Source organism: Thunnus maccoyii, chromosome 5 (assembly GCF_910596095.1).
Source record: "Thunnus maccoyii chromosome 5, fThuMac1.1, whole genome shotgun sequence".
Taxonomy (NCBI): Eukaryota; Metazoa; Chordata; class Actinopteri; order Scombriformes; family Scombridae; genus Thunnus; species Thunnus maccoyii.
This window is the reverse complement of record NC_056537.1, coordinates 4476075-4502234: the sequence shown is the minus strand read 5'-3', so window position 1 is coordinate 4502234 and position 26160 is coordinate 4476075. Positions and strand designations below refer to the sequence as shown.

At 38.9% G+C, this 26160-nt stretch overlaps 1 protein-coding gene across 2 annotated transcripts in view; it reads left to right on the top strand.

The window, feature by feature from the left end:
• The first annotated feature begins 1756 nt into the window (after nucleotides 1-1756).
• znf609a (zinc finger protein 609a) overlaps nucleotides 1757-26160 on the top strand; it is a 59686-nt gene continuing 35282 nt past the window's right edge. Inside the window, exons 1-2 of one of the 2 annotated variants that reach the window (XM_042411354.1) lie at nucleotides 1757-2152; nucleotides 19625-19674. The gene's annotated coding sequence lies outside the window, so the exon portion shown is untranslated. The remainder of the gene's footprint in view (nucleotides 2153-19624; nucleotides 19675-26160) is intronic. The other variant, XM_042411353.1, reaches the window with a different exon arrangement.

Sequence of the window (26160 nt, the reverse complement as noted above, 5' to 3'; positions counted from 1 at the left end):
GTTACTATACTTCCAACGCAGCTCAACAGGGAAACACTATCAGAGGAAACACAAAAAGGGAATTTGATGCTAAAAAGACTGTAAATGTGTCAGATATCCACTTGATATGACTAACTCAGACTGCTGAAGCCTCATATAAGCTTCACATCATCTTTTAATACTTTTATACTTGAAATCTTCCACAAAATGAGTTAAAATTACAGTCATTGGTTTCTTTGAGCAGATTTAGAGCTTTGCCAGTGTCAGTGAGGTTGCCTCAAATTGCTGCTGTTTTTTGGTCAAATTCTAGTATTAAGGTTGTATTTTTACTTTCTCTTTGGCTGTAATTTTATTCAAGATTTTATTATTTTATATTGGCTAACTAGAGGTCTGTCTGTATTACTTATTTTCATGTTGTGTGTCTGAAACCTTCATGTTGCTGTCTGTCTGTCTTGGTCAGGACACTCATGCAAAAAGAGATTTTTAATCTCAATGAGGTTTTCCTGGTAAAATAAAGTTAAAGAAAAACAATAAATAAATAAATAAAAATGCATCTTTGCAAAAAAAATGGATTTTGTCCTCCATCACTTACATGGAAAGTGCATTTGATCTTTTAATATCCAGTATGAACAGGAGGAATGATTACAGCGAGGAAAACCTCTTTCACTGTTCATATGGACACCTGACTACAACCGATTTTAAGGGCCACACTGGGAGAAAACATTTTTAAAGAGAAGATTAAGAGAATAAAGTTGTAATTCTACGGCAAAAAAATTGTAATATCAGATGTAACCACCGATAGCCTTGCAGTCGACCCCCTCCAGCCATTTCCTCTTCCACAAAAGGCAATTTCTTCCAAGTCCATATGGTTCATTCATCAGAATAGACACAATTGTTTGCACAATTATTTCAAAGTCTGTTGCTAATATGCCAAAAGATTAAGTATTTTGTTATTTGTGAAACCTATACAAAGTATAACTTCACAAGATGCTCCACATTTTAACACAGAATGCTCCTCTGACTTTTCCCCTTTAAATAGGCTGTTAGATTTTTCTCATAATAACAATTTATTCTCATAAAATTATGACTTTTTTGTCTTTTGTCTACTTTATTCTCATAATTCTTGTAATATTACGATGTTACGACTTTATTCACGTAATATTCCAAATTTTTTCTCAAAATATTATGACCTTATTCTCGAAACCTCCGAATTTTTTTCCTCTCAGTGTGGCCCTAATACTCCATCATACCTAACTGTTGTTTTAAGACACACTTGAAAAATTGTGAACCTATCCTTTAAAGGTGCAGTATGTATAATTTAGTGATTCTAGCGGAACGGACTTGGCAGAAATAGAATATAATAGTATGTTTTAATTAGAGTATAATCCAATGAAAATAAGAATTGTTGTGTTTTCGATACCTTAGAATGAGCCCTTTATATCTACGTAGAGAGCAGGTCCCCTTTCATGGAGGCTGCCATGTTGCAACATCATATTTCTACAGTAGCCCAGATCAGACAAACCAAATACTGGCTCTACAGAGCGCCTTTTGCTTTTTTCACGTGTTACGCGGCCACCGTAGATTCTCCTGTACGCTTAGAGAGGGATGGGATGGGTATTCAGTTGATTGCAATCTGCAACCTCACCACTAGATGCCACTAAATTATACTCACTGCACCTTTAAATACATTTAAATTTTTCAATGTGAGCGACTTCTGTTCACTGAATCCAGGTCCAGTCAGTGACTATGATCCAGTGAACCCAGTCCAGTGATCCAGTGATCCAGTGATCCGGGCTTTGGCTGCATTGTACCTAACAGCCATTTAGCCCCACAGAGCTGTTTGTCTGTCTGTTGCTGTCTGTGTGTCTGTGAACAGGGATAACGCTCATCTGGGAACTCTGGGAATATCACATCCAGTCATGGAATATCTGGGATTAGTTTTATTTGCATCCACGCCCGAGAAGTGACTCCAAAATGTCGGTGTTTCCCGCTGTTTTCCAGTTTTCTCCTGGATGTGACCGTGTGATGGCTGCGGTCCAGTGAACTGGGAGCACGTTGACTGGTCTGCCCGTTCAATCCACCAGTTTGGGAGCTTGTCTTAACTGTTATCACTGGGATTATCGGGACCTATGGAGTGTACATGAATACTGGTCGGGTAGGGATTCCAAACGGGGTAAGTGGACATGCAGAAGTTGTCTCTCTCAGTGGGATTTGAATCCACTTCTTTTTCTTGAAACGCGGGATAGCCTGCTAGCTATCCCGGGGGTTAGCTCAGCAGGCTAGCTGCTGTCTTTGTCTGGAGAGACCGGGGGAGCTAGGAGGTATGCGTCCATCATCGGACACGTCCTCGCCTGACCCGCTTGTTTCCCTTTTTTAAACCTGCAAAAATTTGAACCACTTCATGCATACCCAGTCACCCAGTCTGAACACGTTAACAAATACGTGTCATGGTCGGTGTAACGGCTGGTCACACTTCTTAACAGCTACGTTACGGTGGCCGTTTGATATCTGTTGCCATCCGTTTAAACCAGCACTGGGATGTTTAGCGTGTTTTCTAGTATTTTAGCATTTTAGAAACTCTTGTACAGCAGTTTAACTAAACCTGGACCCCCCTGTTGTCTAATATGACTGTAGCAGTGCTGGAAACGAGAATTAATGCTGCATAATAGCTAAAACAACACCAGGGGTTACAGGGGAATCCAAACGCATGTCCGATAATGGACCTATATGTTTGACAGGCAGTCTGAAAGCGCCGCATCGGTAATTGTCCATCACACGACAAATAGGACGTTAGGTCAACTGTTATATGGACCATCGGTACAACGTTGCACGTATTTGTTTGGCTCTGGTTTAAACGTGTATAATCGCGAGTTTAAAATACGGATGTAGATCTTTTAAATTGGTTGATTTATTGCAAAGTTACACGGAGACTGAAATCTCACCACCGGAGCTAAAGCAGCACTGCGTCCGATAATGGATCTCGTTAGCCTTCTAGCGGGCCACGGTGGGCCTCGGACTAGCTGCATAGATTGTGCTCAAACACCTTCATATTATTCGATGTTGGACTCTTAAGTTTATGTTGTTACTTGTGTTTAAAGCTAACTGTGTTCAGCTGAAACCTCTGGGAGACGTAATTAGTGTGTAAGTTAACTTTGCAGTAAAGGGCAGTGAGATCCAGGGCCGACGAGTCAGTCACAGCCAGCTAGCCTCTCGATGAACTCGGCTAACGGTTGCTAGTTTAGCTCGCTCCTTGGATCCGGTGTATTTGCATCAATTTCATGTTTCTTTAAAATAAGGAATTGGCTGTTGTAACCCCCTCAGAGATTGTTAGCATTTTAAACATCGCTTTTGTTTATTGTCCCTTTGATATTAACAGGCAACCGTCCAGAGATCCATAATGTGGCTAATGCAAGCTAGCTATTTCATATAAATATTCTCTTTATTTTTTAACACGGAGCACAATTCATTCTTAGGTTAGAGTTGTGTTGCTATTAGTTATGCATGTTGCTAACAATGTGACCTATAATCCCTTAAATACCATTTTATCGTCATTGCATAACGTTAACTAAGTTAGTGATTTAAGGCCTGTATCAGGAGTTATGAGGCTAAACTACTGTGAAGAAAAAAATACTGAGTACATGAAACAAGCTTTGAACGCCTCAAAGTTGTATTTATTTATTTTTATTTAATCTTTATTCAATCAGGAAGTCTCATTGAGATTAAGATCTCGTTTCCAGGAGAGACCTGAGAAGAAGAAACATTCATATAAGACAGTCAGCAAACAGAAACAACACAACTACACAATCAACAAAGAAACAGTTACAAGAGTCATAAAAAACATGAGATAATAAAGCTTTAAAAATCTCAAAGAGGAATGAAAGACTCTAGTGTGGGGGCGAGTTTGCAGTTCAGTTCATTTTATAAGGTGTAAAGTACCTGAAACCAGTTCTGCCAACATTACTGGGCACATGAGTGATATCTAAGGTTGAGTAGTTACTGTAGATACTAGATTTAAATGATAGAGGAGATGTCACCTTTAGCGCTAGATTGTGTTTTAATGTGAGTGACAGGGCCACTAATTTAACTCTGAGGCAATATAAAAGATCGTAACTGAATGAAAATGAAAGGACTCAATAGGCAAGGCACGTTTTGTCTTTCTTATAAATCCCCTGACACTTAAAGGATCTCAGTTAATCTTGTGGGAGGTGTATGTTTTAAGTGTCTGGCAGTTGTTTAACTTGTTTGGTTGAGCCATATGATTCAATCGGCTTATCCAGTGTGACACTTATTCAATTATTTGTGGTTCTTTCAGTTTTGTCTACCAGTGAATTTCTGGCCTTGAGAGTGAAGGTGGCCACACATGTTGTTGAACTGAAACACAGTGCCACTGCTGTTTGTTGTTTTTCTTTCATATATATATACTCTGTGTAAGTGGTAGTTGTGGAAATGCACGAAGAGGCAGTTGAAACCGAGAGAAACTGTGAAGAGCTGTGACCGAGAACCTGGAGAACAACAGCAGTAATGTCTGTGGACGATGAAAGGAAACGGAATAGTTCAAAGCTGTTTTTCCCTGCACCAAGTACTGAAAAAATGTAAACAAAAGTGGTGAACCACAAAAGAGGAGGAGGAGGTTTTCTCTAAGCCAACGCAGCCTTCGTCATGTGACTGTTTTTAAAACCAATCAGACGGTCCCACAGTGGGGGGATTGTGTTTGCTTATAGAACAGCTAATTTTTTCCCCCCTTGTGAACTCTTAAAAACTGAAGAAGTTGCTGAAATGTGCTTTCACAACAAGCAAACAGCCACGTTGAATGTTTCCAACGGGGCAGCAAGTAATGACTAGAGCTATGACTAGTCAATTAATGGAATAGCTGATTGACAGAAAATTAATCTGCAACTATTTTGAATTATGAATAACAGTTTTAGTCATATTTTGGGGGGGGAAATGACAAAAAACTTACTGGTTTCTGCTTCTCAAATGTGAGGATTTGAAGCTTTGTTTGATCAACAGTCCAAAATCCAAAGATATTGCAAGATGTAACATTGACCTGTGGGACATTTTCAGGCATTTCTAACCATTTTCTGACATTTTAACAAAACGATTATACAAGAAAATAATTGCCAGATTAATCAATAATGAAAATAATTGGTTGTAGCCCATTAATTCCTATGTAGCCCAATAATCAAATGATCAGTTTTTGCACGTTTTGATCAATTGTTTAGTCAATAAAACTTGAATCGTGAGAGCCCATGGTGTCATCTTTTAATTGCTTGTTTTAATGATGGACAAAAAACACATTTATTCTGTGTTCAATGATGGAAAACAGACAAATCATCGTATTGGAGAAACTGGAACTGACCTAAATGATTGATCAGTTCATCAAACTTGTTGTTGATCATTGTCAACTGTTCTGTTGACCTTCTTGAGTATTGGCTGATGTGTATAGTTGGTGTTTCTCATCTGGTTTTCTGTTCAGACTCCGTATAGACTTTGTGAAGTCAGAAGAGAGACTTAAACTGAAGGCTAACGTTCAGTTTCGGTGCTGGTTCCCATTACAGGTCCCATCATGGTCCCATCATGGTCCCATCATGTTGAATTCTGGTTCTCTCAGTTCGTCTCCAGCACTTGATAAACGCTGTTGTTGGGATAAATTAGTAGCCGGTGACAGTGATACACTAGCAAGATATTTAAACTCGTGTCATGTTGTTACAGTATTGAAAAAAATGGACTAATTTTTGTTATCTGGTCTCTTGTGGTACGATATTGATGCTTTGGCACCAGTATTGGAATATTTTTGTTGTGTAACTGAAGCAGCAGTGTTTCCTTCTAGGGATGCAAATTTTTAAGCAATTTCCTTATTTGATAGTCGGCCATGTTAACAATCATTAATCACTCATAATTTATGAAACATGGTGGATGTTTTCCATAATACAAAACCACTGACACAACTTATGTTCACTTAAAATCCACAGAACATTAAGAATTTCAAAGAACAGATAAAGTAATCACCAAGTTACTTGAATTATAAATTAAATAAGACAAAATCATGACTTAATTTATAATTGTGGAGCTCTCACCCCTGTCACTATTTAATGATCGGCACGACTAAATCATAAGTATTAAACACAGCAAACGGCTTCATGAGAGGACAGAGATCAGATCAGACTAGATGTGTTGGACGTATCCAACAAAACAACTTTTCCGTAATCAGAAGTGCAGCAGCCTTCGTCAGTTAATCACTTGTAACGTTATCGAATAAATATCCCTGATCTACGTAGTGGAGTGATGTGCGTCGTTGACTGTAAGCTAACGTTAGTCCAGCTGCTGGAAAACAGCTGCTCAGCTGGAACAGATGTTCATAAATACCGGAACTCTTTGAACATTTACCGCCACCGCTAAAAAGCTTTTATACTCAAATCAGGACAGTGTCACTTTCACAGTTCAACACTTAAGTCTTGATTTTGTTGGACAAATGAGTAATTAGAGTCCCGCTGGTCCATATCTCTGCTGTCTGACTAACCGAGCAGCTGCTTGTGTTGGTGATGTTTGTTTAATAAGGGTGTAACGGTACGTGTATTCATCCTGAACCGTCACGGTACGGACTAGGGTTTGAGCGGTATCTATTTTTTCATACCTTCCTGACATTTCACCAGATCTACTGCACATTTTCTGATGCTAACACCACAAGTCCCTCGTCTTCTGCGTCATCGGTTAATATAAATTTAATCAATTGAATTATCAACAGCGATTAATTGATTAAAAATTGACATCCGTTGAACTCCTTAGACTTTAGTTATTTCAGGGCTCGTTCTCTTTGCGCTGTAGTGTAAAGTGTCGTATCTCACTTTTCTATAAAACTACGGCTGCAACTGACAATTATTTCGTTTTGTCAGGAAAAAAACTGAAAAATACCATTTCAGTTTCCCCAAATCTAAGTTAACATACACAAAAGTGTTTATTCGAGTCCAAAATCCAAAAATATTCAGTTTATTTTCATATATAATAAAGAAAAGCATCAAATAGTCACATTTGACTGTAATATTTTGGCATTTTGCTGGAAAAATGACTGAAATGAATGTTGAATTATCATTTTTTTGGATGATTGACTAATTGATTAAGCTCTATTACAGACTAAACAAACTGATTAAATAAGAAAATAATCAGCAGATTAGTCAATAATGAAAATAATCATTAGTTGCAGACCTATTTTTAACAAGATAATTGAATGTTTTTTGTAGAAAAAATATCTTTAAAACATGTCTGGCAGGTTTTTTTTTTTTTTTAAACCACTGTAAAAAAGCAGGTGAAAAGTCATGTCAATCTTGATGTCTTACTGATATTGTGCAGATGATTCATCTAACTGTTCAGGTCAAAAATCCTCACACACACACACACACACAAATGACCGAGCTCCTTATAAGTGCTTTAATATCAGTGATTTGTACATTAATATCTGTAGACACATAAAATTGCAGCGTATGATTACCTGCAGAGCACAGTGAGGAGCTCTGTGACGGTCGGGTTGACAGCAGGAATGCTGAGCCGTTCTCCCCCGGAGGAGGACACCGACAGGAAGCTGAAACGAGCCGATCTGTCTGCTCCTCCCGGGAGGCCGGTCGGACAGGAAGACAGCAGCGGCTACACGACCTGCCGTCACCCCGACAGGAACGCTCGCCTCTCTGCCACTAACAACCCAGGAAGTCCTTTTTTTTTTTTTTTTTTTTTTAGTGATGGCTGCAGGTGTTGAATGACTCGGAGGGTTTCAGCGGAGATACTTGAGCTGATGATTCTCCTCCAGAGAATCAGTACAGCAGACAGTATGACACGTCCAATCAGGAGGGATTGAAGTGGAGAAAACTGACTGGAAATGTGTCAGTATGTTGGAAAACGCGGAAAAAAAATACCAGAATAACCGGACGATCTTGTGTTTACACTACATTACGTCTACGCTACAAGCAAGCTTAGTTATCTTCAGGTAGAAATCTGACACAAGGTCGGGTTATGCTTGAGAGGAAGTAGCTTGTACGACGTGTTGTCCGAACTCGTTAATAGTTTTCCGAACGGCAACGCTCGAAGACGGAGTGAAAAAGCCGGGGATAATGTGTGTTGCGCTCTGTTGTTCATGTGAAAAACGACAGAAATAGTCGTGTAAAGAATGAACAAAGAGAACCAGAGAAAGAAACGCTGCACAGCTTAGCTAATCGTGGCGTGAAGCGGGTAGTAATGTCAGATTGTCGTTTTCGGAAAGAAGTTCTTGGACGCCAAATCCACTGTCGGGAAGGTGTAGGGGAAGGAGGTTTGACGAGCAGTTTTGACGACGTATACTGATGCTAGAGCCGCGGCAATTAATTGTCTATTTTATTAAATGAATGATTAAGCTTCTCAAATGTGAATACTTTCTGGTTTCCTCAGTCTTCAATGACAGTAAACCGAATATCTTTTGGGGTTGTGGACAAAGCAGGACATGTGAAGACGTGAGAGAAGAGTGATCAACATCTTATGGACCAAACAACTAATCGATAATGCAAATAATGGTTCGTCGCAACCCTAATCAGAACTGGTTTGTACGATGTGTCGTCCGACCTCGTTGGAAATCAAGAGTGTTGTTTCCGAACGGCCACAGTAGAAAGCGGAGTGCAAAGCGTGATATTATTTAAATACAAGCACATTTTGAGACAGTCTCTCCTTGAAGACATTTTGTTCACATGAAAAGTGACAGAAACATTTGTGACAGCAATGAAAAACCACCACTAAATATATAAAATAATACCCCGTCTCCCCAAACAGAAAACGGCTTACATGAAGACAGTGTTGAAAATGAAGTGGAAAAATGGCAGTTAAACCTGATTATCTGGCTACATAAATACCACAGTATGACGCCGTTGATGGGCATTAAATACAGGGTATAAAAACACTTTAATGAACTAAAACATAAACCTTCAGAGTAAAAGAGCAGAGGAACTTTCTCATGCAACAGAAACCATTACGATAAAGATAGTGGTTTTATGTGAAAACCATCTTCTCATAATTACACAGATCACAAGACGAGATGTGTCAGGATCTCTCTGACTTGGCTCAGTAGACGACAGTGATTGATCGGTGGCATCGTACATCCGTTTTACAGTAATTATGACAATTAATCACCGCCTTTGCTAAACAACTTCCTGTGGAGAAACCCTGAAGTGATATATTACTCAGCCCCTGATGTCTGACATACAGTGCCTCACCAGATTTGCTGCACACCAAAGGCGTTGTGAAAACATCGCTTTAAAACAGAGATGGAAAGATAAAATACTTGAAATCATTGGCAGCTACGAGTGGGAGACACTGACTTAAACGTTGGCAGCGATGGCAGACAAAGCAGCTGGTAATCATGAGTTATAGATGTGCTGTGAGACAAGGAGGGACATGTCTGTTGAAAAGTTCACAGCGCACAATAAGTGGAGCCGTCACCAGAATTACAAAATATAAAACAGACAGCAGTCACTGACTTTTATAAAGTCGGTTCACACACTAAAACTGCCGAGACGAGCTTCAAAGTTCAACTTATTTTTCAATAAAGTATCTTCAATTTTAGCACGATATTTATAAAGATACATGAAGAAGACTTAGCAGGACAATCTTAACAGAAACCAAAGGTTATCTAGAATTATATAAATAGAGGACAAAAGTTAAAACATCAGTAGGAGACTTGAATACCAATTAGAATAATACTAACTCCCCAAAAACAGACAAAGATCTTGAAAAGATGTCAGCAGTGTATTTGTGAACGAACCTGAAGGGCACATACCTGAAATACCAAGATCGGAAGATCAGCAAGTAGAAGGTTTTATAATAACTACCGAGGATATAAAACTGCTTCTTCAGAATATTAACGTCTATAAATCACCGGGACCAGATGCGACACATCCGAGGATTTTAAAGAAAGTGGCTCGTGTGATCGCTGAACCTCTAACAGTATTATAATAATCAATAGTTAGAAGAATTAGACTTACCCTGTGAATAGAAAGAGGCACAAATCAATGCAATTTTCAAACAAAGGAAACAAATCATTAGCAGGAAACTAGAGGCCAGTTATTCTGACATCTGTAGTAAGACAATGGAAAATCTAATCAGGACAAACACTCATCGGACACTTTCTTAGGAACACCTGTGCAATTCAGTACAACAGCGCTGCCGTAGTGGGTGGTGTTGCTGTACTGGAGCGTATTATATTCAAAAGTGTTCCCAATATTTTGCTCCCCTCATGTATGTTAATGTCGTGGATAAAATATTAGGAACACCATTCAATGTAATGCACTCCAGTACACCACCACCACCACCCACTACGACCTCAATAATAAACCTAAAGTAGAATTATCACCTTTCTGACAACGTCAACAAAAACTGAAAATATATAAGCTTCATAAAAGTAGAATTTATGGCAGAGCTGTTGTATTGATTTGCATTAGACTGAACAGGTGTTCCTAATAAAGCGTTCAGTGGGTGTATATTATTGACCATCTGATGTCAAACAGACTTTTTAGCAATAAGCAGTTTGGATTCATATCTGGAAGATCAACTTCACTTGAGCTTCTCACGGCATGATAAGTGATCGGCAGCTTTGGATAAAAGACAATCAGTTGATTGCATTTATATGGACTTCTAAAAAGCTTCAGATACAGTTCCTCATAAAAGGAAAAATCCTATTGCATCGACGACAGAGTGGATAGAGCAGAACGCAGGTGGTGGCAAATGGCGCCACTTCTGGCTGGAAACCGGTGACCTTTGGAACATAGTTAATTATACAGTTGGAGAATTGGTGGTTCAGCAAGTGGAAGGGCAAAAAAAGGCAAACTATGCTGGCAATAATCAGAAGAACTGTTCAGAAGTTATGTGAGGAAGTAGTTTTGTCCTTATATAAATCCTTGGTGAGATCTCATCTTGAATTTGCTAGTTCCTTATAGATTAAACCTCCCAGCTAGCCCCGGCTCTCCATGTGGGTCCAACTGGAGCACCGAGACCTGGTTTGTTATTCAGGTTAAAGTGGGAAGAAGCAGCAGATGGGAAACGCCTCGGCTGACAGGATGTACCACTCTGTCTGAAAAAACTTCTTCTTCTTCTTGGTTTATAATTGCGGTTGGCAACCAGCGTATCAAGTGCATTACCGCCACCTTCTGCTTGGGAGCATGGACCAGAGATTAAATCCTACAGTTATTTTCTACAACAATAATTTTCATTATAGATTAATCTGTTAATTAGTTGATTAGCTGTTAGGTCTATAAAATGTCAAAATGGTGTAAAATGTCAATCACAGTTTCCCACAAATCAATGTGACGTCCTGAAATGTCTTGTTTAGTCCGGACCATCAGTCCACAACCCAAAGATATTCAGTTTACTGTCACAGAAGATTAAAGAAACCAGAACAGATTCACATTTGAGAAGCTGGAATCAGAGAATTTGGAAATGTTCCTACTAAAAAAAAAAATGTCTCAAAACGATTAATCGATTATCAAAAAATTTGGCAACTAATCAATCATCAGCTTTTCATGTCCTGGAAAAGTCTTAAAATGACTGAAATTATGTTTTCTAAGTCTTTAAGGTCTTTAAAATGGTTTGAAAACACTAAAAGGTGTTTTTATGTCGTCACTTCAGTTTCAGTTTTAAAGTTCTGGTTTCTTCTTTCTTCTGGTAAAGAATTGAAACCTTAATTGAAATATATTATCAGTGCCACTGATACTTTCATTTCCTGTGTTTGAAATCAGTCTAATCTTCAGTTCCAGGTGGCATTAAAAAGCTTTTCTATAGTCTGAAATGTAAGTTGATTAAACTTGTTAGTTGAAGATGTTTGTCTGTGGTCACTGAGCGCTGCTCCTTATTGATAAACCACAAATATTTTCATAATAAAATCACAAAAACGTTTTCTCGACACACTTGGCTTTCCTCTTTAACATGAGGAGCTCGAGTATTGATTAAACTGTTTTAAACACACCATTAAGGAGTGTGATTTAAATAGAAAATTCTAGTAGCATGATGGTAGTTTTAAATGTTCATATCAGTGTGTCTTCGTACAGAAAGGATGGAACAATGTGTGTTTTCCAATACTTCTCAAATGTGCCGGGACATGAAACGGAGGAACTCTCAAATTGCCACTTTCATGTCATAGCAGCAGAAGCAGCGTGACTGTAGTTTCTCAGGTTCTGAAGCCCAACGGTTCGCTGTTAAACGTCTGCAGTCGTCTGCCAGCGGCTGACAGCTACACAGCCGGAGGATAATCAATAAGATGGAGTGTCCTCTGTAAAGTCGAGCAGAGACAGATACAGGCTGTCTGCTCGCTACTCACTAGTCATGATGTGTCCTAAATCAGTGGTTCCCAACCTTTTTTCCTCAAGGGACCCCTGTTCTACCGCCACCTTCAGTTTCTCACTGCAAATAATCAATCAATCAATTCTGATCTTGTCTGTTGGCTTTATGAAGCTCAGCTCAGTATTACTGTCCTGGTAAATCCTCTTTTTTCTTTCTGACACTCGGTGTTCTCTTCTTCCTGACGCTTCGTCATATTTTAGTTACGTACTTTTGTAATGCAGGATTTAGCTTGTCCTCACATCTACACCGTGCCCTTATTCTTGCAAAAAATTTTTATGTTCATATTTTTATTTATTTTTCAAAATAAATGAAGATGTAAACTTTGAAAATAACCTACAACTGCAATTAATCACCAACTATTTTGGTAGCTGACTAATTGTTTTGAGTCTTTTTTGTTTGTTTTTTTTTTGAGAAAAAAATTGCCAAAATTCTCTGATTCCAATTTCTGAAATGTGATTATAAATATTTTCTGGTTTCTTTAGTCTTCTATGATAGCAGACTGGTTATCTTTGGGCTGTTGACTGTTGGTCGAGTCAAAACAAGACATTTTAAGCTACATCTTAGGCTTCAGGAAACAGTGATCGACATTTTTCACAATTTTTGGACATTTTAAAGACCAAACAAATAATCGATTTAATTGAGAAAATAATTGTTACTTGCTGCTGTAAAATAACCCTCAAATTTTGTTGTTTTCTTAACAGAAACTAATTAAAACTTAACAACAGCCGACTTCCATAGTGCAGCTTTTGCTGGTATGTGGAGAAGGGCTGCAATTCATGATTCTGTTCATTAATCTGCAGAAAATATTGAAAAACATCCGTCATATTTCCCCCATGTCTGAGGTGGTGTCATCAAACAGTCCCCAATATCCAAAGATGTTTGTTTACAATGATATAAAAGAGAAACAGTGAATCTGGAGAAGCTGAACGACTAATTGTTGCAGCTCTAATACGGAGTTCAAATTAGTGTGTGATTGTAAAAAAATAAAATAATAAAAAGTTCATTAATCAGTGCGAACAACATCCTGTAACGTTCCTCAAATTAATACATGAAACAAACAGAAATGTCATATTTCCATCATGTTTTCCATCGTTTGAGCTTCGACCGCCACTCTTTTAATGACATCATCTCGTTGTGTCGTCTTCTTCTGCAGTGGTTTAACGGCACCGACTGGAGAATTAGCGCCACCAGCTGTTAATCTCACAGTAGTGGATGGAAATATGAATTAATTAGCATTTTCTTTTGCAGATTTTTCTAGAAATCCAGTTAAAAACGTACGCTCCATTTGGATGGAAACTTAAATAACCTAACACCCGTCTGTTTTTAAACCCAGCTGGTGTATTTTTACTGGTTTAAAGTGAAGCTGAGACTCACTTGACATACAGACAACTGTGCTAACAGTTACATGAGATGTTTTGGAGGAGCAGCTGGAACAGTTGATCCAGACAGAGAGGACAGGACTCCACAGCAGAGAACACTGAGACACTTTTCATGGTTCGCTTTTTTGTTTTTCAGGCAACAGTCAGCAGCTCCAGGCCCTTTTTTTTTTTTTTTATTCTGCAGATCTCATTGTGTTGCTGGTGGAGTTTGTGGGTTGTTGTTGTTGTTTTTTTTATGCACATCTTGGATTCACATTTCAAGGCGTCGAGAGTTGTTAATGTGTTTATAGTTTGAAGTACTTGAAGATATGATTGTTGCAAGAATCTGACAAGTTTATCAGATATTTTTCTAGAAATTTCTGCTGAAATAAAAGTAGAAGAACCTTTGACAAGATTGCAGTTTAACAGTTAACATTTTGTTAATTTAGTGGAGATTACAACCTCATGTATTTTTCCACTAAAACTATGAAATATACCTTCTCATCACATATTCTTTGATGTGCTGCAACAGGATGCGGGTGTTTCCACCGCTGCCAGTGACGGTTGCGTGATCAAGCTTGCAGTTCTTTCTTTTTTTGTCTTGAGAAACCCGTATCCACAAAATGGAGGATGTCCCCTTTTTTTATTTAGAGAGTGAGAGACTCGGTTCAGGTGTCGAGGTTTGACTTTCACTTCCTCCAGCGTGATGTAAACAAGTGCACGTCGGCGCCGCTGGTGGGATTGTGAAGCAGCCTTTTTGTCTGTTCAGTTAAAGCTGTGAAGAACAATTGTTTTTATCACAGTTATTTATGAGTTTTGCAGAGTCTCCAGTCGGTCAGATGCTCAGTCTTCAGTGCTGCTGTTCTTTACAGACGGATGCTGGAGTTTTGGTTTTTATGCCTCTGGTACTTTCTGCCTGAAATATCTGCAGCACTGTGCAAAAATGCGTGAAAGCAAACGTGTTAGTGCAGCTCTCAATGATCTACTATATCTACTAGGGGGTTTGGCAATATTTTAATAATCATCTGACTGACAAACAAAATCAAATGACTGCTATTAGCGTCAGAGATGGGACTCTCCCATGAGTTTATGACTGTGGTTCTCTTCTTGGAGCTGCTGTATGTGGTTGTATCTGCAAATACACGGCCCATAAAGAGAGTTCAACATGCTGTGTCATTGCTGCTGTTTCATCATTTACAAGAGCTCTCTACCATTAGAGAGAAGTTCACTCAATCTGGTTGTGTTCAGAAAATGGCCACCAAATGGGCGGTCTTACCCAGGTGGACAGCAGAATATCATTTCACCTAGAGTTTGGTCCGATCCATTATCGGTATCAGGTGCTGATAAAATCATAGCCAAAATGTTGTAGCACAAATTAATTAATGAATTGGTAATAAAACAGTTCTACAAAGATATCCAGTAGTAGTTGTATCCCAGAATTCTATGATTTAGACAAACAGTTGGAGCTCGTGCTGGACCATGAACCTGCCGAACTGGGCGAGCTAGTAACGTTAGCACTTGGCTAACTCAACATGTCCTTAGTTTGGAGATATTTTAGTCTTGAAACACTGAAAAGCCAATGTTGGAGGGCTGAGGGGTGGAAGTTGTGCAGCATCATACAATACTACCAATTTAATTAAGCATCTGCAACAAGCATCATGTGAAAGAACATCAGGAGTTCATGCTAGCCAACAACCATGAATATAACTCCAGGCAGCAGACACTCACTGATGCACTCTAGAGTCACGGTAAACTTCCAGCAGACAACAATAAGGCTAAAGGGACTACAGAGTCTCTTCAAAGTTGCTTTATTCCATCATACTCGATCATCAACCACTATCTGGTGAGGAAAATGTCGGATGTCGCAGCCTGTTGGAACATTTCGAGCCGAGGTGCCATCCAGGAAATATATATCAGAGACTGATGTACCCAAACTATACAACCGAGTGTCATCACAGTTAGCAGCGCAGTTAAAACATGTTAAATCTGTGAGCTTTACAGCTAATATTTGGACCTCGGATGTCGAACCCAGTGTCTTCAATAAGTTTCACTGTACACTGGTTGAACTGGGATACAGAGTGCCCTGCTTCAGGTGAAAAATTGCAGGGGAGGTCACACACCAGCAGTTCAACAGCAGCCTCCATTAAAGAGATGCTAAAAAATGCCTGGAAGATCCCGCTGGCTAAAGTACATGTGAACCCGGAACATCAGCTCAGCGACTTCCTCTATTCTGCCGGGAGAATAATACCAACAGCGGAATCAAAACAATGAAAAGTACACTCCTACAAGCTGTCAGCAGATGATTCAGCAGCATCGGATGTGATCCCCTCGACTCGGTTGCCACTTTACTTGACCCTCAATACAAAGAGAGGTGAGACAGATTTGTTATTGATGTCCTAATGTTGACTACGTTTTAAAAAAACCAAAACTAAATGTTGATTTGTAGCCTAAAAATGGATATTTGTGAATCATTTGGAGAAGTGTGTGTGTGTGTTGACTGTCTTATTGTTATGACAGTTGAATTATTGTTTTAATATACTTTATACTCATCTCAAGGCTTTATCCTAATAAATACATTTTGAAAGAGAGAGAGAGAATTTACAGTTTTAGTCAGGACATGTTGATTTATTTTCACATGATTGGTGCTGGAATGTCTTGGCTACACGATCGTTGTACTCAACCCATTTTATTTTTTATGTCAGATACTTTATATGCTACATAAATTGACAAGCATGATAAAGATGTCCTGACATGAGAGATTGAGAAGACGGAGGAAACACCGCACAGGTCATCAACTGAAGAATCAGAGAAAAGGTTCCTTCGCATGGAAGAGCAGCTTGACGAGTCTGTTCGACGGACCTGGATCAGGGAGTAGCAGGAGCGCTGCTGTCCAAATGCGGACATATTTGATAGAACTAATGATTCTTCGTCGTGACAGCCCTCTCCAGTACCGAGGAAACAACCGTGATGGCTTTCCCATCCTCGCTGCCACTGCGGTAAAGTTCCTCAACCAGTGTCGAAAGTGAAAGACCGTTTAGCGCCACATCCAACATTACGGATGAGAAGAGGAATCGACTGACAGCAGAGAGAGAAAGAGTGGAAATACTGAAGAATCTGCCAATGTTAAATGAAATTTTTTTTTAAAGCCTCGGATCACTCACGCTGGTGTTTTCCTGCTAATCCAGCTCCCATTTTCATTAAAATGCTCTTGGAGTTCAGTGATGCTGTTGTTTCTGAAGCACAGAGTTGTTTTTAATTTATTTAATGAGGTTTTCTGGTAGTGTAGATATTTATTTCTCTACACAGTTCTTGTACTTTCACTTCAAATATACACTGTGAAAACCTGTTTGTATATGAAGCCTACTTAACCTCCAGTATAAATAAATTGCTTTGGAATACATTAAAATTTAATGCATCTTTATATATGTTTTGCTCTTTTAATAAGAAGTGTTGTGTGGTTTACTACAGTCTCATGTGACCTTACACATTAATACCAGCAACACCAGCAATAATAATAATAATAATGATAATAATATGCAAGAAAAAAGAGCTGTGGTATCAGTATTGGTATCAGTTTTGGCAGATATCCAAATTCAGGTATCAGAATCGGATCAGGACTGAAAAAGTGGATCAGTGCATCTCTACTTTCATATTATCGAGGTGTCCTGAACAAGTTTTTAATAAGGTTTAAGGTCCAATCTGAAACTTATCTACAGCAGCTCAGCACACACTCAATCTACAACCTGAAAAAGATAAAATAAAGAACTTAATTCATCCTGAGATAATGTTTAATGCTCAGTATACACAGTAAAAATAATTCTGTCCTTAGCAGTAGAAGATAGTGATGATTAATGCGTATCTGTCACATTCAGATAACAGCTGTAGTCGACATTTAACACACCACGAGCTACTCGATCCAGATACTGAAGGTCCAGGCTCAAAACTATTAATTATTAATAACTATATATACAATTTTTGATCTTATCTGAATGGAAGTTGAAGTGGAGAATGTGACTCCTGAAACCGATGCGATGTGATCCTCTAGAGAGAGAAGACGCTCCACTCTGTTGGAACTACAGAAACACTCTTTGATTGTACAGCGGAGTGGAGCTTCTTCTATAAGATGCTGCCTGAATGTTTGGTTTACTGATGTTTGGTGATAAGAAGGAGAGAGTAGAGATAATAAGACTTAATAATCCAGGTGTCAGAGCTTGTTGCAGCAATGTAGGGCTGCAACTAAAGATTATTATCAATGTCGATTAATCGGTTGGTTTATAAAATGTCTGAAAACGGCAAAAATGTTCATCACTGTTTTCCGAAGCCCGAGGTGACGTCCTGAAGCCAAAGCCAGCAAGCCAAAGATATTTAGTTTAGTGTTAGAGAAGAGTAAATAAACCAGAAAATATTCAGATTTGGGAAGCAAAAAATGACTCAAAATGATTAATCAGTTATCAAAATAGTTTCGATTTCATTGTCGATCGGTTGCAGCTCTACACAGTTCGACCAAATAATTTTTGACATTCACACGCTCTTAATTTTCACTAGTGAATGCAGTGAAATGTTAAAACTGAGCTGTCTGCAGGCTGAGATCCAGTAAAGAAAGGATCAGCATTTGATCGGGTTTATTTTAGCCGATAACGATCTTTTTAAAATATGCCCGGATTGGCTGCAGTATCTACTTACCTTTTTTGATAATGTTTTCTTGGATTTCCTGCGAATGGTTGATAGTGCTCATAGATTTACAGCTCTAGTGTAATTACTGGAAACCTGGGAAATTTAGATTAGATTCTGATGTATTTCTGAACCAGTCGACGTCCTTTACTGACTCGCCTACACAAAAACAACAATAAGAGCCGGTCTGAACGAGGCTTTGCAGAATAGAGGACGTGCAGGGGTGATGTGCAGACAGCTGAAGGGAGGCAGGACAGATCAGAAGTGGACGTCTCTGCTCTACAGACAGATCATTTCCTCTTCAGGGAAAACTGATTCAATCAGAAAACAGGCTTTTTGGCAGGCGGCGCGGTCGGTCTGCAGGTCTTATTATATAAATTTAAAGCCTTAAAGGGTCTTAAGATGAATTCAATTTTTACAGAGAAAAATGTACATACATACTTTTATACTGGCAGTGAGCTGCACAGATTAAAGTCGTGATGGAGCTGTACAGACGTCTGAAAGGTAAAGCAGACGGTTTCAGATGTTTTTATCTGTGAAATAGTCAGAAAAGCTCCCAGTTAAACTGATAGTGTCACTGGTAATAAAAGGATCTTTCTTACTGTCCACAAATCACATAAAAAGACTAAAAATGCTTTTGCTCACAGTTTTTATTAATCATGGAAACATGCAACATGTTGAAGAAATAGACGTTTTTGCATAAAGTGAAGAAGCCAAACTATTTCCAGTGTAAAGCTTCTCCTCTCACTGGTGATTCCATCTAGCGTTGTGTTTGTGCAACAATAGTCCGCTGCGAACTATGAATTATTATATATTATTATATCAATAAATTACCCAGGGATTTTCCTCACAATTTTTTATTATCAATCCATCTTTTTGGATTCATAAATTAATGGTTAAGTCCATAAAATCTGTAAAAATGTGTCTCCACAGACATGAAGCTGCTGTTAAATCCTCCTCATTCCTGCTCTTTTCACTTCCTCCCTTTCCATCTTCTTCTTCAGTTATGTTCAGCTTGCGGATGATAACCACACGGAGACATTTATCACTGGCTATAAAACCATAAAGGTGGGATTTACTATTTATATAGTCTCGTCATTTCTCCTCATCGAGTGCTTCAGCTGTTTATTATCTTCTCATTCTGCTCCGGCTCTCCCTGCTCTGCACTCTGTAAACTTTCAAAAAAAAAAAGAAAAATCTTTGGCGGCTAAGAACATTTGGCAGCTTCAAGACACTTTAAACAGAAGAGAAACTCTTTGTCTCCTCTGCAGGTACCAGGCAGAGTGTTAACATCCACCAGGCTGCGGGAGCAGTGAAAGCGGTTAGTGGATTACGGGATTTACAGCCCACTGGAAACAAAAGTAGTAAAAGTTGTAGCCTGGTGGTGTTAGCAACCGAGAGATGAGAGCCATTTTTAACAAACTATCCCAGAGACAGGCTGGATTGTTATTCCTGGCAACAGCGAATCCGCTAATATGGCCGTCGCCAGCACAATTAATATTTCCACTGTTTAATATCAGGATAACAATGTCCTGTCAGAGGCCTAAAAAAGAATAAATCTAGACTGAACAACAGAGTACAAACCTGCTGCTGCACTGCTGTCTGGAAGAAATGAACAACAACAACATAATAAAGCAGGACTGCAACTCCATTAATCTGCTGAGAATTCTCTTAATTAGTCTATGAAATGTTAAAAAAAATGGCGTTAACAATACCTCAGAGGCCTCAGTGATGTCTTCAGTTGGTTTGTTTTGGCTGACTAACAGTCTGACGTGTTAAGATGTTTATTTAACTGTCATATATGAAAAGAAAAACCTGCAAATCTTCACATTTTAAGAAGTTTAACCATCAAATATTTTGTATTTTTGCTTGAAAAACGATTATTTTCATTATTGATCTAATCTGTCGCTTATATTTTTTGATTAATCAATTAGTTGTTTGGTCCATAAATTCCCAAAGCTCAATGTGACGTCTTTGAATGTCCACAACCTGCTAGTTGAAGGTCGCGGTCTTGTTGTCATGTTTACGACGTATTTATGTTTGGTTCAGCTTAGCGTCCAACACGATTATCTAGATGTGAAGCAGCATTAGTTGAACCCCGACCTTTGACCTCTAAAGGAGAAAGAGTGGCTCTTGACCAGGGTGGTTTGAGGTCAGCTGACCCAGGGGGAAAACCGCTAAAAGTGTGACCTTTTAGCTTTATAGGGAAGATGGTGCTGGTGAGAGTTGGATAAAGAATATGACGTTAGCTTGTTAGCGTGGTGAGGAATAGTTTTGGGAATTTGATGAAACGGTTTCTACACGATTTTACGTCTTCTTCACATCAATTTAGTTAAAAGAGTTTTAAAAGGTTAGTGTCACCGTTTCAACCATTTGCCTTTTTTTTTTAAATTACTTTTTCCTTCATCGCAGCCAACAGTAGAGAGAAAACAGGAACTGAAGGGACGGACTGGGTGCTGTTAACCCCGAGACCACCAGGTCGCCTCTAAACCAGTTGACTTTTGACTTCAAGCCACTTAATGGATACTTTACACGGCAACGAAGGCGGTGCTGTCAACTGTCTTCCCAGCGGAGCAGCATCTGGTCTTTATTCAGTTCCAACTTAAGAAATAAAAACATTCGTATCCCTGTTTACATTATCTTAACAGTATCCAGGTGTGTCTGCAGGTGTGTCTTGATTCCTGAACATCTCGGCTTCTTATTTCTGTTCTGACGTATGAGTTACCTCAACAGTTTTTTTTTTTTTTTTTTGGTTTCTGGCTGTCTGAACTCTGCTGCATTTATTATTCCGCTGGATTCAGCTGATGGAAAACAAGAGCGACAACATATTGAATGGATTTCATCCCTAATTCTCTGAATCCAGCTTCTCAAATGTGATTATTTTCTGGTTTCTTTAGTCTTCTTTGACAGTTGACTAAATATTTTTGGGTTGTCGACTGTTGGTCAGCACAAAACAAGACATTTGAGGACGTCAGCTTGGGCTTCGTCACCATTTTCTGACATTTTAGAGAGCAACTCATCAATTAATCGAGAAATTAATCAACAGATTAATCGATAATGAAGTGTTAGTTGCAGCCCTAATTGTTGCATGTTAAAAGATAGTAAAAAAAATTACATTCACAATGTCTCAGAGGCTGCGGTGATGTCTTCAATTTGCTTTTTTTGTGTAACTTTAAGATATTTAATTTACTGTCATATGACAAAGTGGAGGCTGGAAACAGGAAATGTTTGGCATTTTTGTTTGAAAAATCATCGTCTCCCCAAGGTGAAGCTTGGTGTGTTCACACAGGCAGAATATATCCAAAAAATATGTTCTGATCGTTGGCTTTGATAATTGCATTGCAAACAGCTGCAGCTTTTGCACTTGGTTTGCAGATGTATCGACTCCCTGATTCGTCACCTGGGTTTTGGTTGATTTGCTGCGTTTCTCTTTTAAGACTATTTTCTATGATGAATCAGTTTGAGAACAGATTCGCTGGATCAAATTAATAAATGTATCAGAATCATTTTAAACTCTATTTTTGCCGAGTTGTGTGTTTTCTCTTAAAAGTGTCTACACAGACACTAGATAGTGGAAAATCTGTGGAGTTCCCCTTTAAACTTATGGTTTCTGCAGGCATGAGAACAGTGTACTGTGAACTCTCAGTCTGAGTATATTGTCATAATGTGGTTGTATGGAGACAGTAAATGATAACATTGAATTACCGTCCCCCCCCCCCCCCCCCCCCCCCCCCCCTCCTGCTTGAATACTGAGAGGATTTGTGCTCCTGTCTGACAGCAGGGACTATAAATACACAGACGCCTCCTGCTCTCATAGTGAACCTGCGATTTGCAAACTGCCTCGTCGTGCAGAGTGTCACTAAACAAACACGTCGCAGTCGGCGCTCTCAGGCGATCGCTTGCAGCGACGTGTTGGACAGGTCACATTTGAATAAGGCTGATTTAATGGCTGGTGTGTACAATGCAGGTGTGTTCCTGTGCGTTTGGTGGAATCTGATTGGTTGAAATAAACTCACCATAGAGGTTTCTCATGAGAACGGGCTGATGGTATCTGTACTTACACAGTACTTGATTTTCTGTGAACTGTAGCAGCAGCAGCATGTCGGTACCTGAAACCAAGTGTTACAGAGGCCTTTCCATCAACACAAGAAATGTTTTGATAACTAACTTAACTGTCTTTATTTAATCTTCTTCCAAAAACACTCCGATCTCAACAGTTCAATCCAGTTCATCCCTATTTTGAGCTGCAAAAATTAGCCAATTAGTCGATCGACTAAGGATGAATTGTCTCCTACTTTACGGCCCTTATCAATTAATCTGCAGATTAGTTTCTCGATTAGTCGTTCAGTCCATAAAATGTCAGATAATAGTGAAAAATGCTTGTTGTAATCTTCCACAGCTCAACACGGCGTCTTTAAATGTCTTGTTTTGTCCAACAGTCCAAAAATATTGAATTAACATTTATATAAAACAGAATTTGAGAAGCTAAAACCAGATTTTTTTTGCATTTTTGCTTAAAAAAAGATAATCTAAATATCAAAATAGTTAATAGATTAAGTTTTCTGCCGACTGACTAATCACTTAATCGACTAATTGTTGCAGCTCTAAAATATTTTGATAATTAAATAGTCATTTTATATTCTTTAATGCAAAGATGCCAAAAATATTCTCTTTTCAGATCCTCAGATGTGAGTATTTGATGCTTTTCTTTGTCGTACATGATGGTAAACTGAATATTTTTGGGTTTTGGAAGGAATTTGAAGATGTAAACTTTGACTCAGGCATTAGTTATAAAAATAATTGGCAGCTTAATTGATAATGAAATAACACGGGGCATTGGGTTGATGATGTATGACTATGTATCTTGGTAGAACTCGGACATCTGTGTAGTGTCGAGTGACTCCTACAGAAGAAACATGTACGTTTGGCTGGATTCGATGAAGTTATCACAAATGAAAACAAAAAATATTTGGATTAGACTGCTTGAAAAGTCCAGGCTGATATGATCTCATTGCAGATACATCGTATTGGTGTATGTGTCAGCCGATAAGTAAAAAAAATTACACAACATGAATCAGTCCTTCTAGGAAAATGCGATTCTGCGATCACAGTTATTAACACAAAGTCAAGAAATCTCTTTGCGCTTTCAGTTTTGCTTAATTACCACAACTTTTCAACATGAAACGACCTCATCAGCAGACTGCCGGTGATTTGGACCAATAGTTGCCTTTTCGTGTCGCGGTAACTTCGTGTCATCGCAGCACATTCAGCAAGTAGCAGAAAAAACTACAAAACCTCTGAGCCTTGATTTCACCACAGCCAACGACTCTGAGAGGACAGATGGAGGATGATTCAGAGAATACTCAACCATGGTTTCATACATGAGTTGTGCACTCCGCTGCAGGTGTCACTTATTGCACCTTGGTTTTGGTTGTAACCTGCACTACGCTGCAGTTTGCATTCAGTCAGTCAGAAGAATACAAGCTGATGTTGTTCAGATGAGCATAATCTAGCTCAAACATAAAAATGGGCACTTTGGAGATGAAACTATGTTTATTTTAATGGCTTTATTAACTGATTTTATTTGGTGCTAATGTTGAGCTTAAAGTTTATTTAATAAAGGCTTATAAATGAAACATAAACACAAGAAAATAAGTTAGAATATTAATACTGAAATATAGTTGTTTTGGTGACATGCAGGATTCTTTTCATTGAAGGAAGTGATTACATATGACTCTTCATCGGTAATTAATGAAATCGTATTATTATATTTTCTTGCAGTTTTTCCCCATTGACACAATTTTACTGCAAAAAGATCACATATGCAGATGCAAAAATTGCAAATTGTCTCACAATTTTTGAGAAAACCTTCTGCAAAATCAAGCATTTTTTGGCTGCAATAATCACAAAAAACCTCCTGTAGTGACTCAGAAACGCCAAACTAGCTTTAAGAAAGAAACGTTTGTCCTCTAGAGAGCGCTGACAGTTGATTTTCTTCAACTGTAAAATGTCTTGTTCAGTGTGTATCTGCGTCACAATTGTTTAAAAAACAAACTTTAAGGATCAAGATTGTTAGTTTATGTATTATAAATGTAGTATCAGCTCATATATATGATTATTCGATGTTTAAAACACTCAAATTTGCGATGTGGATTTGACATTTTGAAGTGATTTCCATTACTTTCTTAATTTTCTGTCTCTGTCTTTGTGCTGTGACTGAAAAGCCAAACTATACTGTGTTTATTGATTAGTTTTACTCCTTCAGATGCTTTGCAGAGAACATAACATCTAAACCTCCATATAGTAAAGACAAAAGGCAACTGTAGATCCTGGTTTTTATAACTTTTATGAGGTTATAATCTTTTTGAACAGGGGGGAAAAACAGTCAGCATCTCTAAGAATCTATAATGTCGACATGCTGTCAGTTCAGGTCGTCCACCACTGGAACCAGAGTCTCAAATCCACCTCCGTACCAGTTTACATGGAACCAGTTTACCAGCCGTCCACACAGAGCCAGGGTAGCAGCAGCTGCTCAGCTGTAGCTGGCGACTTCCCAGCCTCGTCTTCTCGCTCCTGCAGCGCAGCACAGCCTGCTGTAAATCACCCGGCGCTCTGACAGCGTGTTAATATCTGGGCGACGATTCACCCTGCCTTCCTGGGACATGTAGTTTACAGCCCAGTTGAGTCAGAAGAGGCCTCGCTAGCGTTCAGTCTGGTCTGTGTTGAGTTGTGGAATCGCTCAGGCCAAGTTTCCATCAGGGCGGCCGGATGATTTGTCCTGCTGTTGGTGAGAAGCCCGCCTGGCTCGCCTCGGCTGGAGCGTCTCGGGCTCATTTCCATATAAAGAGGCTCCTCTGTGGCTGACGGTCGGGGCAGGGAGCTCGGATGAGCGGGTAGCCCTGTGGAGGTCCTGCCACCACGCCGCCTTTAATTAAGTGTGGCATTAGAGGCAGTGGAGCAGAAAGTCTGATCTGAAAACAGCCTCTGCAGTCTGGATGCCACCAGCTAATCCACTCAGTCATTTTAACACAAGCGGCTTAAGAACGAGTGCGCCGGTTCGAACAGCAGAAGCTCAGCATGAGAACTGTGTAGACTTCATGTTCACCGCTGAAAGTACAAACACAGCAGCTTCCATCCAGAGATACATACAGCATCCCAGTAACTGCCTAACAGTTAGCTTTTTAAATCATTTTAATGTTGAAATGATCAGTCATTTAATCAATCACAGGGCTGAGTGTCGGTTAAGAAGAAAACAACCTTATAAATCTGACCAATCAGATCATGTGATGCCAACTCTCAGTACAATCTCAGATACTCTGTGTGTCAGAGCTGAAATGATTAGTCGTTTAATCCATTAGTCAATTGACAGAAATTTATCCAAAAACAATTTTTATTGCCGATTTTGAATTGTTTGAGTCATTTATCAAGTCAAAGTGCAAAACATTCTGCTGCTTCCAGCTTCACACATGTGAGGATTTATTTATTGCTTTTCTCTGCTTTGTATCAGTGCAAATTAAATATCTTTGGGGGTTTTTTTGGCTGTCAGTCAGTCAGAGGAAGTAATTAGAAGAATTCACTTTGGATTAGTGGAAAGTGACACATATCTCACTGTTTTTTTGATGTTTTAGAGATTTAAAAACACTTGGATTGTAAAAAATTAGCTTTAGCTGCAGCCTTGCTAGCACCAACTACTAGGAAGTGTTGAGGTTTGTTGATCTATCAATAGAGAATTAAACACTTTTGAGAATTGATTAAATGTAAATCATTTATCAAGGTCCAAGCTTTTCAATTGTGAGACTTTTCCACT